The sequence below is a fragment of the Muntiacus reevesi genome, chromosome 1 (assembly GCF_963930625.1).
Source record: "Muntiacus reevesi chromosome 1, mMunRee1.1, whole genome shotgun sequence".
Classification (NCBI taxonomy): domain Eukaryota; kingdom Metazoa; phylum Chordata; class Mammalia; order Artiodactyla; family Cervidae; genus Muntiacus; species Muntiacus reevesi.
This window is the reverse complement of record NC_089249.1, coordinates 117,919,169-117,932,547: the sequence shown is the minus strand read 5'-3', so window position 1 is coordinate 117,932,547 and position 13,379 is coordinate 117,919,169. Positions and strand designations below refer to the sequence as shown.

The following is a 13,379-nucleotide window of genomic DNA, read 5'->3' as shown; positions in this document are numbered from 1 at the left end:
CTTAGTTACTTAGCTGTTAGAACTCTGCTTGACAGAATTTGTTGCTTTTTCTAAGTAGTTATTTCTGAATGTCAAGAGCACACTGTTGTTAATTTTGACTGATGTCAATGAAACTTTTGTTACGTAAATGTCAGAATTATGTGCTTGATAACTTTATTTTTTATAGGGCCTAAGCATTTAAAATAATATTTTTTGTTCATATGCTTATAACACCACTAAATAAATGAAGGTTTTAGGACCTAATGTTTTCAATGAAGACAGTAACTCAGAATGGATTATGTAGCTGTCTTCATTGGTCAAAAGTATGTTAATCTCTATGTTCTTGAAACCCTCCTTAACTAATGAACCAACTTCCAGGGCCAAGCTTGGGACTTAACCTCTTTGGAGTTTGGTAGGTTTTACAAGTGCCACTGATTTTTTTGTTTAGTCGCTAAGTTTTGTGTGACTCTTTGTAACCCATGGGCTGTAGCCTACCGGGTTCCTCTGTCCATGGGATTTTCCAGGCAAGAATACTGGAGTGGGTTGCCATTTCCTTCTCTAGGGGATCTTCCCAACCCGGGCATTGAACCCATGTCTTCTAATTGGCAGGCAGATTCTTTACCACTGAGCCATCAGGAAAGCCCACCTGAAACCATACATACTTGTATAATGTTCCCAAGAATGATAGATTTCTCTACTTATAAAATTGCAAAGTTTACAGTAGTTACTGTTTAGAGGACTTGACAGTTTAATTGGAATGCAGTTATTCTAGAATTGCTAATTGGTGTCTCACTTATGAGTCCCAGATAGGATATCTAGTGCCATAGAATAGTCAGTCGAGTGAAAGGGTTGATTTCAATTAAAGTAATAATAGGTGGTCTCTCTACCTCTCTAAGCCTTCTAAGAGCTTTTTGGGCACTTAGTGAAGTTGAAATAATAAGTATTCAAACAGTGCTCTCCAGAATGACTACTTTTGAGAGATGTTTCTATAGATGGACTTTATAATCATGGTTCACTATAGTCCGGTTATTTATGATTATCTGGCCAACTACTAGTAACTGTGTTTATGTACTTTGCCTTTCTGCCTATTAATTGTAGATTAACTGCCTACTGGACCACTTGTGCACCTGATCCTGTTTCCTCGACTTAAAAGATGTGGTTCCAGAAGTTTTCCCTCATTCTCCTGTAGTCTGCTGGATTTTTCTCTTTAGCATGTAAATATGCTATTATCTCTCCCAACCAAAAACAGAATGATATTTTTCTCTTGACTCCTGTTTCTCAGCCAATGTCTGTTTCATATTTCAGCTTCCCTTAGCAGTAAAACTTAAAAATGGTCTATTCTCACTGTTGCTAATTGCCACAGTCACCAGTAACTTCCCTCAGTTTTTAGTCTTCATCTTACTTGATGAAGTTCTCTGCTGTCAGCCTGGGGAAGAGGCAAGAGAAAGGTGAGACAGTGCCCTTTCCCCAACTTTTTTGACCTCTTTCACCCTCAGTCTATTGATGAGGTTTTGTTGTTGTTTTAGTTGCGTAGTCTTGTCCGACTGTTGTGACCCCATGGACTGGCCCACCAGGCTCCTTGGTCCATGGTATTTCCCAGGCAAGAATACTGGAGTGGGCTGCCATTTCCTTCTCCAAGGGATCTTTGCAAACCAGGGATGGAGCCTATATCCTGCATTGGCAGGCGGATTCTTTACCACAGAGCCACCAGGGAAGCCATGGATGAGGACTAGTTATAATCTCTATGCAAGGGTGGTGGGGGGAGTGGAAAATGGGTTTCTTAGCTGGCAGTCACTTTAACATTTGTGGCTGTGTACTACGGAAGATGGGGGCATACATTTGAATCTTTTGAATCCTTTTGAATATTTTCTGACTCAATATAAACTGTCTTGATTAATGTTCTTTGTGAACATGAGAAATATATATTCCATTGTCACAGGGTAGAGTATGCTGTAACTATCAGGTCGAGTTGTTCCAGTCTTCTGTATCCTTGATTTTCTTTCTGCCTACTCCTTTCTTCAGTTATATAGAGAGGGATTTTGAAGTCTCTGGTGGTGATTGTGGGTTTATTTCTCCTTAGAGTTCTGTTACTTTTCGCTTCATGTGTTTTGAACTACTGTGATTAGTTGCATGAATGTTAGGACTGTCATATCCTCTTGATTAATTAACCCCTTTTTCATTATGAGATGATGCTCTTTATCCTTAGTGATATTCTTTGCTCTAAAACCTATTTGGTCTGTTATTTATTTAGTCACTTCAGTTTTGATTAGTTTTAGCATAGTGTATCCTTCCCATTCTTTTAGTATAATATTAATCTGTGTCTTTTTGTGCCCTTCATGGATCCCTCCTTGTGGTGAAGAGGCTTGGCGTAACTCAGTGAGGCTATGAGCCATACCAAGCAGGGCCACCCAAGATGGACGGGTCATGGTAGAGTGTTCTGAGTAAATGTGATCTACTGGAGGAGGGAATAACAAACCACTCCAGTATACTTGCCATGAGAACCACATGAACTATATAAGAGGCCAAAAAGATATGATACCAAAAGATGAATCCCCCAGGTCTGAACTTGTCCAGTATGCTTCTGGGGAAGGGCGAAGGAGAATTACCAATAGCCCCAGAATGAAGCAGCTGGGCCAAAACAGATGCGCCACTCAGTTGTGGATGTGTCTGGTGATGAAAGTAAAATCCTATGCTGCAAAGAAGAGTACTGTATAGGACCCTGGAGTGTTAGGTCCATGACTCAAGGAAAATTGGATGTGGTCAAACAGGAGATGATAAGAATAAACATCAGCATCCTAGGAATCAGCAAACTAAAATGGGCAGGAAAGGTCGAATTTAATTCAGATGACTGTTACATCTACTACTGTGGGCGAGAAGCCCATAGATGAAATGGAGTAGCTCTGATAATCATCAAGAGTCCAAAATATAGTACTTGGTTCAACCTCAAAAATAACAGAATGATCTTGGTTCATTTCCAAGGTAAGCCATTCAACATCACAGTAATCCAAGTCTATGCCCATACCACTGATGCCGGAGAAGCTGAAGTTGATCAGTTCTGTGAAGACCTAGAAGACGTCCTAGAACTAACACCTAAAAAAGATGTTCTGTTCATCACTGGGGACTGGAATGCACAAGTACGAAGTCAAGATATACTTAGAGTAACAGGCAAGTTTGCCCTTGGAGAACAAAATGAAGCCAGGCAGAGGTTAACTGAATTCTGCCAAGAGAATGCACTAGTCATAGCAAATACCCTTTTTCAGCAACACAAGAGATGACTTTACACATGGACATCACCAAATGGTCAGTACCGAAATCAAATTGACAATGTTCTTTGTAGCCTAAGATGGAGAGTTGTATTCAGTCAGCAAAAACAAAACCTGGAGCTGACTGTAGCTCAGATCATCAGCTTGTCATGGCAAAATTCAAGCTTAAACTAAAGAAAACCAGGAAAAACACTAGGCCAGCCAGTTATGACTTATATATCAAATTCCAGATGAATTTGTAGTAGCAGTAATGAATAGATTCAAGGGACTAGATCTCATTAACAATGTGCCTGAAAAACTATGGACAGAGGTCCATAATACTGTGTGAAAGTGAAGTCACTCAGTCATGTCTGACTCTTTGCAACTCCGTGGACTGTAGCCTACCAGTCTCCTCCGTCTATGGGGTTCTCCAGGCAAAAATACTGGAGTGGATTGCCATTTCCTTCTCCAGGGGATCTTCCCGACCCAGGGATCAAACCCAGGTCTCCCGCATTGCAGGCAGACGCTTTACCCTCTGAGCCACCAGGGAAGCCCTGTAGGAGGTGGCTAACAAAACCACACCAAAGAACAAGAAGAGCACGAAGGCAAAGTGGTTATCTGAGGAGGCTTTATAAGTAGCTGAAGAACGAAGAGAAGTGAAAAGGGAGAGAGGGAAAGGCACATCCAATTAAACGCAGAGTTCCAAAGAAAAGCTAGAAGAGACAAGAAGGCCCTCTTCAATGAACAGTGCTTAATGATAAAAGAAAACAACAAAAGGGGAAAGACTAGAGATCTCTTCAGGAAAATTGAAAACCTCAGGGGAGCATTCTGTCCAACGATGGGCACCAATAAAGGATCAAAATGGTAGAGACCTAGTAGACACTGAGGAACTCAAGAAAAGATGAAAAGAATACACAAAAGAACTATATAAAAAAAGATCTTAATGATCCGAATTATTATGATGGTGTGGTTAGTTACCCAAAGCCAGACATTCTGGAGTGCAAACTCAAGTGGGCCTGAAGAAGCACTGTTGTTAATAAAGCTAGTGCATGTGATGAAATTCCTGCAGAACAATTCAGATCCCTAAAGGATAATGCCATCAAGGTTTTGCATTCCTTATGTCAGCAAATCTGGAAGACCCAGCAGTGGCCACAGGACTGGAAAATGTCGATCCTCATTCCAGTCCCCAAGAAGGGTGGTACCAAAGAATGTGCTAACCATCAGACAGTTGCACTCATTTCCCATGTTAGTAAGGTCATGCTTAAAATCTCGCATGCTAGGTTTCAGCATTATGTGAACTGAGAACTTCCAGATGTCCAAGGTGGGTTTAGGAAAGGAAGAGGAACAAGAGATCAAATTGCCGACATTGACTGGCTTATAGAGAAAATGGAAATTTCAGAAAAATACCTGTCTTTGTTTGGACTGTGCTGAAGCCTTTGACTATGTGGGTCATGACAAACTGTGGAAAGCTCTTAGAGAGATGGAAATACCAGACCATTTTACCTGTCTCCTGAGAAACCTGTGTGTGGGTAAAGAGGCAACAGTTAGAACCCAGTATGGAACAACTGATCGGTTTAAGATTGAGAAAGGAATATGACAGGGCTATCTGCTGTCACCCTGTTTGTTTAACCTGTACGCTGGGCACATCATGAGAAATGCTGGGCTGGAAGAGTTACAAGCTGGAATCAAAATAGGTGGGAGAAAAATCAACAACCTCAGATAATGTAGATAATACCACTGTAATGACAGAAAGAGAAGAGGAACTAAAGAGCCTCTTGATGAAAGTGAAAGAGCTGGCTTAAGACTAAATATTAAAAAAACCTGAAATCATGCATCTGGCCCCTTTGTGCTTAGTCACTCAGTTGTGTCCAACTCTTTGCGATTCCATGGACTATCCATCAGGCGCCTCTGTCCATGGGGATTCTCCAGGCAAGAAGACTGGAGTGGGTTGCCATGCCCTCCTCCAGGTCATCTTCCTAACCCTGGGATTGAACCTAGCTCTCCCTCATTGCAGGCCGATTCTTTACTGATTGAGCCACCAGGGAAGCTCTCCAGCCCCATTATTACATGGCATATAGAAAGGGAAAAGGCGGAAGTAATGACAAGAAAGGTGGAAGAGTTCCTCTTCTTGGGCTCCACAGTGATTGCGGGTGGTAACTGCTGCCATGAAATCAGAACATGATTGCTTCTTGTCAGGAAAGTGATGACAAACCTAGACTGTGTTGAAAAGCAGTGACATTACTCTGATGACTAAGGTCCGTGTAGTCAAAGCTATGGTCTTTCCAGTGGTCACATATGGTTGTAAGAACTGGACCATAAAGGTAGGATGCCAAAAAATTGATGCCTTCAAACTGTGGTACTGGAGAAGACTCCTGAAAGTTCCTTGGACAGCACGGAGTTCAAACCAGTCAATCTTAAGGGAGATTAACCCTAAATATTCACTGGAAGGACTGATGCTGAAGCTTGAGTATTTTGTCTGAGGCTCCAGTATTTTGGTTGTCTGATGTGAACAGATGACTCATTGGAAAAGTCCCTGATGCTGGGAAAGATTGAGGGCAGGAGGAGAAGAGGGCATCAGAGGATGAGATGGCTGGATGGCATCACTGATATATAGTGAACATGAACTTGGGCACACTCCAGAAGATGGTGAGGGACAGGGAGACCTGGCATGCTGCAGTTCATGGGGTTGCAAAGAGTCGGACATGACTGGGCAACTGAACAACAACAAGGCATGATACACTGTTGTTATTTTTGTTTTAAGCAATCAGTTATCTTTTTAAAAAGATTAAAGCATGTTTTAGAGAACTTATTCATACATGCATCATTCCTAATGCTTTCCGTTCCTTTGTGGGGGTGCAGATTTCCATCTGGTACTCTTTTCCTTCATCCTCAAGGATGTCTTTTGAATTACTTGTACTGAAAGTTTGGTGGTGAACTCTTTTTGCTTTTGTATGTCTAAAAGGTGTGTTATTTACCTTAATGTTTATAAGAAATTTTTGTTGGGTATAGAATTGTAGGTTGACTTTTTCTTTCTTTCAGTACTTAAAGCTGTTGCTTCATTGTCTCTTGGCCTGCCTTCTGTGTGATGAGAAGTCTGTCATTGTTATCTTTGTTCAGCTGTACACAATATCTTTTCCTTTGACTGCCTATAAGATTTTCACTCGGTTTTAAGTAGTTATGGTAAGCCTTGCTGTAGTTTCTTGATTTTTTTTTCTTGTGCTTTGGGTTTGTTGAGCTTATTGGACTTGTGTGTTTATAATTTTCATTAAATTTGGAAAAATTCAGCCATTACTATTAAATACTTCATATAATTTTTATGTACTTCTTTTCCTTCAAAGATTCAGGTCACATATATATTGCCTAAATTTAGTTTGTCATAACAGTTCAGTGATATTTATTTTTCTCAGTCTTTCTGCTTTTTGATATTTTTAAAATTACTGTGTCTTTAATCCACCAATCCTTTCTTCCGTAGTATGTAATTCTGCTTTAAATTCCATTCAGTGTATTTTTCACTTCAGTTATTTTTTCCATTTCTAGAAGTTCATTTTGGATCTTTAACAACAAAAGCAACAAAGAACTTCTGTTTGTCTCCTTAACATGCTTTTACTTTATTTTGTTGAACAAATGACATATTGTTATAATGATTCTTTTGATGTTCTTATTTACTGATTCTATCATCTGTGTCAATCCTGGATATTTTTCTCTTGGTTTGCTTTTTCATTGTGGACCATATTTTCCTTCTTTTTTATATGCCTGGTATTTAGGTGCTAGATATTTTCAGATTCTTAAACATATTCATAAGCCTTGACTTGGGACACATTCAAGTTTCCTAGAAACAGTTTGATCTTTCTAGGGTTGCTTTTATGTTTGTTAGATGGGATCAGAATGTGTGATTAACTTTGCCCTACCCCTGAGGCAGTAACCTCGCAGTTCCTTTCAGAGTACTCCACCCAGTACCCTGTGTATTTTAAGATTTCCCCACCCTGGCTAGTGGGAATGCTGGTTGAATGAACCCCAGAAAATTTTCCACCTGTCTCTTTTGGGTGGCCTGTTAATTTCTTCACGCATATTCACTGATTGGTACTTGGCTGAAAATTCTCTTCTTGCAGCTTTGTCTTCTTTAGTATTCTGCCCAACATAAGCCAGCTGCCTTGGCCTCCCTGAACTCCCAATCCTGACCCCTTAACTCAGGGAGACTTTTGGACTCTGAGTTCCCCTTCTCTGTACTCTAGCCTGGAAACTCTCTTCGGAGAGTCATATGACTCAATTCATTTCCTTTCTCTCTTGCAGTGACCCCCATCCTATACAGATTTCCTGTCTAGTGTCCAGTGTCTGAAAACCTTTTGTTATATACTTTATGTATTTCAGTTGTTTCAGGTGGGAGGATAAATCCCCTGTTACTCCATCTTGGCTGGAAATGGAAGCCAGGTGGCCTACTTATCTCTGATTGTGTGTCCCTAGGTTGGCTTAGGGGAAAGTAATAAAGTTGGATAAATTGAATTATATTTGACAACTAAAACTAATATTATAAACTTAAGGGTGAAATAATGTTTTACTTTTCTCTATTTCCTCATAACTTCTAGCATGGTATTGCACACAGGCCCTTAGTAAATTGTTTGTTCCAAGTTAGAGGCAAGTTTTAGTCCCAATAGCTGGATCTCCTCACGTCCCCATTGAAGTTTCAAGTGGATGTCAGTTATATCTTTTGCTTGTTACCAATTTTACTTAACTTCAAGAAACCAGTTCTTACTGCGTCCCTTGAGATATAGCTGAGTCCAGTGGAGGCTCTTTCAAACTGGGCAGTGAAGTCTCTGACTCTGGAAGAGCTTTCTACTTTTCCTGTCAGTATGCTTCTGGAGCTAATTGGTTATATCCTTCCTGGGGTGGGTGGATGCATAGTCCTCTTCATAGGCTTCTTTTTGTATTCCTATTGTAATACCCCGATTGCAAGCAAAACAGTAGAGAAGGAAATTTTAAGGGATGTTGATACCAGTAGTAACTGTAATCATTGTGTGTGGTCAGTTGCTCAGTCGTGTCTCCTTGCGACCCCAGGAACTATAGCGCCCCCAGGCTCCACTGTTCTTGGGATTATCCAGGCAAGAATATTGAAATGGGTTGCCATTGCTTCTCCAGAGTACCTTCCTGACCCAGGGATCAAACCCGCACGTCCTGCATTGGCAGGATTCTTTACCACTAGCGCCACTTGGGAAGCCTGGTCATTATGTTGCATCAACAGAAAATGGACCTAGTTTACCTTAAGATGAACATTATTATTATAGTTACCAGATTTTCAACTTTTCATGAAATAATTCTTGCTAAAGGTAGTTAGGTTATACCGAATCCTTATGGGTACTATAAAATATCAGGGACAACCATTTTTTTAAAATCGGAGAATAATTGCTCTGTTATTATGTTATTATGATGTTAGTTTCTGCTGTACAGCAGTGTGAATCAGTTGTAAGTATACGTCAGTCTCCTCCCTCTTGGGCCTCTCTTCCTCCCCTCCACCCCCAATCCCACCCGTCATCACAGGGCACCGAGCTAAGCTCCCTGTACTGTAGACAGCTTCCCACCAGCTCTCTGTTTTACCCACGGTAGCATAGATGTGTCAGTGCTATTCTCTCAGTTCCTCCCATCCTCTCCTTCCCCCACTGTGAGGAACAACCACTTTTAATTGAAATTGTTGGATTCTCCTTTTGGGAGATAGTGGTTTGAAAATTTGAAAATCAATTTGGTACTTATGTAGCAATTTAAAACTGAATTTAGAGGGAAAGAAATGCCCTTTTTTCTAAATTTCAGGAGAATTTAGAAATCATCCATTGTCACCTTATCACATAGCACCTTATGTGTTTATTTATTTCTTAAGTTTGTAACGTAGCTGAAAATAAGTGATTTGTACAGTTAAGCACAGAGAAATGAATTTAGAGACTCATTATATGTTGTCTAAGTTGGAAAATACCTTAAAATTTTGCTCAGTATGTTTGCAGAATGAAGCAAAGGGGCTATGCAGGTGCAGACTAGCTCTTGGCATATTTATTTCTAATTATAAATTATGCTTGAGTTGATTAATGAATGTAATTTAGGGCTGTTATTGGTTCATTGATAACATCCTCTTGTTATATATTCTCTTTATGCTTTGAAGCAAAGGAGTATAGGAAATGAACTGATCAATGTAGTTCTTTTTCCTGGTAAATAAGTCAAAAGATGGGTATCCAAGTCTCCATACTTGTCTTTAAACAATGACTCTTGTATTGTTTTCTGTTACTATTGTGCTTTCAAAATAATACCTTGTTACAGTATACTTTTATTTTAGTTAATGGTAACTTAAAAAAATATAAAGTCTTAAAAAAAAAAGCTAGTTGCATAGCATAAACATTGTAACTAAAATCATAATGCAAAAAATTCTTCAATAAAGAGAGTTGTGGGACTTCACTGATGGTCCAGTGGTTAAGACTTTGCCTTCCAATGCAGCAGGTATGAGTTCAATCCCTGGTTGGGGAGCTAAGATTCCACATTTTGGGGGGCCAAAAATGTAAAACATAAAAAACAGAAGCAGTGTTGTAACAAATTCAATAAAGACTTTAAAAATGGTCCACATAAAAAAAAAGTTGTAAATTCTTCCTATTGCTGTTTTTTTTTTCCCCCAAAGAGCTTGGTGATTAATTAGGACTATTTATGGTTCTTTAGAGTCCTAAGATGTGTAATATAAAGGGACAATATCTTAAAAATTTAGTGATAAATATATTTAGAGTGTTTAGAGGAATATTGGAGCTTTGAGTAAATTAAGTTGTTGGAGTTAAATAAAATCAATAAAATCTTCCCGCAGCCTTGTATTTGTTAGTAGTTTCAGCTTTGCCTGTGTCTTACTGAAACTAGTTCAGCAATCAGTTTTGACACAATGGTGCTTGAATATGACTGAGAACTTCGTGATAATTTTGTATTTGAATGTTAGAAAGCTGCTTCCACTTGCCAGCATTTTTTTATTTCATCATATACACCCATCTCTGTAATAAAGTGTTGGATGTTCCCAGTGTGTTATGCATCTGGCGGAAAACCAACTTAGTTCAAATTGTTTCCTCCATAGAAGAGCTGATTAGAAAAACTGACTTGATGTATCTTAAGGTATGTTTTTGTAGGCAACTTCTTCATTTTGTTGAAGAGGATAGAATACAAACCATTCATTTTTGTCCTCTAGAACGTAAATATCTTCTTTTCATGTTTTGAAGGTTAAAAGAGAAAAAAAGCAAACTTGTGATGCTATTTTAGTTCTCAAAACAGGTTTCCCAGCGAGGAAAATTAGGGGTATGTATGACTTTTGCTTCTGAACCTGGGAGTTGTTAGTGATGATAGTTTCTGTTTGGCTTGGGGTAAACCTGTCCAGGAATGTCTGATCCAAGAGATGTCATTATGTGCCTTTTTTTTCTTTTGCCCTTGGTTGGAATTCTGTGACTGATTAAGCCTGTGACTAGTTATAATCTAGTCTTGCACATGACCGCTTCCCTTTGGCCTTTTGTTTTACTTGTTTAGAATCTTTCCCTGTTTTGCCCGTGAACCAATATTTCTTATGTGGTTTTCTACCTTTCCCTACCGATGGCAAGTCATCATGGTCTCTAAACCTACTGTATCAGACCGTGTACTGAGCATATTTTTAGTGTTTTATAAATACAGAACTTATTTAATATGAAGGGTGCGTGCTCTACTATCCTCAGAGATACTGGGAAGAACAGTTAATCCTCAAATGGTAGAAAGAATATGAAAAGGTTTGTAAACTATAAAAACTACAATTTAAGTTGTTATTAATAGTGATAATAATACATCTGCTTGCTCTTTGATGTTGTCCTTTGGTTTAATGTAGTTTAGACTTCATTTCTTCCTGCCGTAGGCTTATCTCAAAGGATCACACTTGTCTGATAACGGTTCAGATAAATGATGATGTTACATGAGTTACAGATTTGACATTCAGTTTAGCTGTTCATTTCTTTTCCCTCTTAGGATGAAGTAAAAATCTCTATCAATTCATATCATTATTTTCTCTTAAAGGTATAAATCTGTTTACTTTCCTATAAATTATAGAAAAGTCCTGGCCTTTTAACATGACCAGACTTCCTTCCCTCTTTCCTACTGATCCTTGCCAGCTTTGCTGTTTAAAGGTCTGTTTTTTAAAAAATGCTAATTAAATTTGGATTGTGAGAGGAATTTCAGTGTGTGTGTGTGTGTGTGTGTGTGTGTATGCACATGTATGTATAAAATTACCCCTTAGATTCCAAGTACTTTTCTTTTTGAAAAGCATTAATGATGATCAAACTAGTGAAGGAAAAAAAATGTATTTCTCCACTATGGAACAAGTTTTTGTGGTAGTTCCTTTATTGTCAGTTTTCCCACAGTGATTCATTGTCATCTTCTCAAATAGAGGGAAAACACCTGTTTTGAATCCTTAATTTTAACTTAGGAATTTCAATTTTTTCTTTTTTCTTTTCACTTAGATGTAGAAGAGAATAGAATAGGTTGTACTTTTACACTAATTGCTGGGATTATGAGAATCCCAAAGAACAGAATTCTTGGCTCTTACACAGCTTCAAAGGTTTTTTTTCCTTAACTCAGGTCGACGTTACTTGCCACTCTGCAATCAGAAAACTTGGTAGGCCTTTGTGATAGAGGCTGTGAGAAACGAACTAGTGCAATCACCTCTTTGATCATATATTATTACTTTCTTTTTTTCTTGCATTAGCATGCTGTTCTTAAGTATTGGTCAACATTGCTGAAGGTTTGATATAAAGTTGTGATATACAAGTTTGTGAATAAGCAGTGATTTTTGATTTGCATATTATGGTAGCTTTTATGTTTATGAAACATAAGACTTTATTTTCTTAATTGGCAGTGAAAATATTTTGACCAAGATGCTGCATTTGTTAGGGGCTCTATTTACTTATATTGTAGCTGTACCTTTAAGACTTAATTTATTTCTTAGTGAGTTTGCCAATCTAGAATTGAGGATGATAGAATTGAAGAACTCCATAAACCATTTGCATTTCACCTAACCTTCCCCTGTCTTCTTATGGAGTTATTCTCTTTTAAAAATGTTCTTTGAGAAGAGAGGTAATTCTAAATAAGAATACTGTCTTACTTAAATAGTGTTGAATACAGTTAAATGTTTGCAGCTGACTTTCTAAATTTGAGTTATATTATACACTTTTTCCACATTTATTATTCATTTATCTTGTCCTGAAAAATTGTTGAGGAGATTTCCAGATGTACATGTAATACAAAATGAGGGAAAAAGGCAGAATGAAGTAGGAGAAGGTATTTGTGTAAATATTAACTGCCATTTTAGGTTTCTTAGCCCATTTTCTTTTGGACAGTTTGGGAAAATTAGAAGTCTAATCATGAGAACTGAGACCAGGATATTGTAGCAGAAATTATTTGTAATAATGCTGTTCTTACTGGGAAGCTCCAACTGTGATTTAAGTTTGTTTCCAATGTAAAATCCATCAAGGTAGAACTTTACATATTGATTACTAATTACATTTTGACAGAGAATTTGGAACCATGTAATTATTTGAAGAAAAATTTGTATATTGTGTGTAAGTAATCTTTTTCTTTGATGGTTTTTAATTTAAGAAAATCTGATAAAGTCATTTATGGCTGATTAATGTAGCCTGCTTAAATAAGAAAAATGTGGATTGAGGTGACATTTCTGAACTACAGCATTCATATGTGATTTAAAGTAAGTGCTGTTAGATTAATATTAAAGTCTAATGTGAAATTGCCAAAGCTTAAATTAAAGATAGTTTTGAAGAGAGCTGGTGTCTTTTTTTTTTCCTCCAAACATTCTTCTGGTTGTCCATGGTATAGTACATAAAATTAAACTCATTTATTTTATATTCAAAGAAGTGAGTCCTTCATGCTCTCCCTAGATGCTTTGTTAAAAAAAAAAGTAATAAGACTATTTTCATAATTTTCCCTAGATAGTAGTTGGTTTTTTAATTTGGTTCGTAGTATTTTTATATATGCAGTAAATTTTGTTTTGAGATAGTCAAAATCGTTTATCTTTTGGGTTTTTTGCCTTTAGTTATATGTCTTAAATGAAAATCACCCATGTGTGTTAGGGGAAATCTAAAAACCATTGTTAATTTTCAGTTTGTTCAGATTTTTTCTTGT

General features: G+C 37.8%; 1 protein-coding gene across 3 annotated transcripts in view; it reads left to right on the top strand.

Moving 5' to 3' along the window:
- Nucleotides 1-13,379, top strand: part of HS2ST1 (heparan sulfate 2-O-sulfotransferase 1) — a 171,165-nt gene that overhangs the window by 4,856 nt on the left and 152,930 nt on the right. The window lies entirely within an intron of this gene.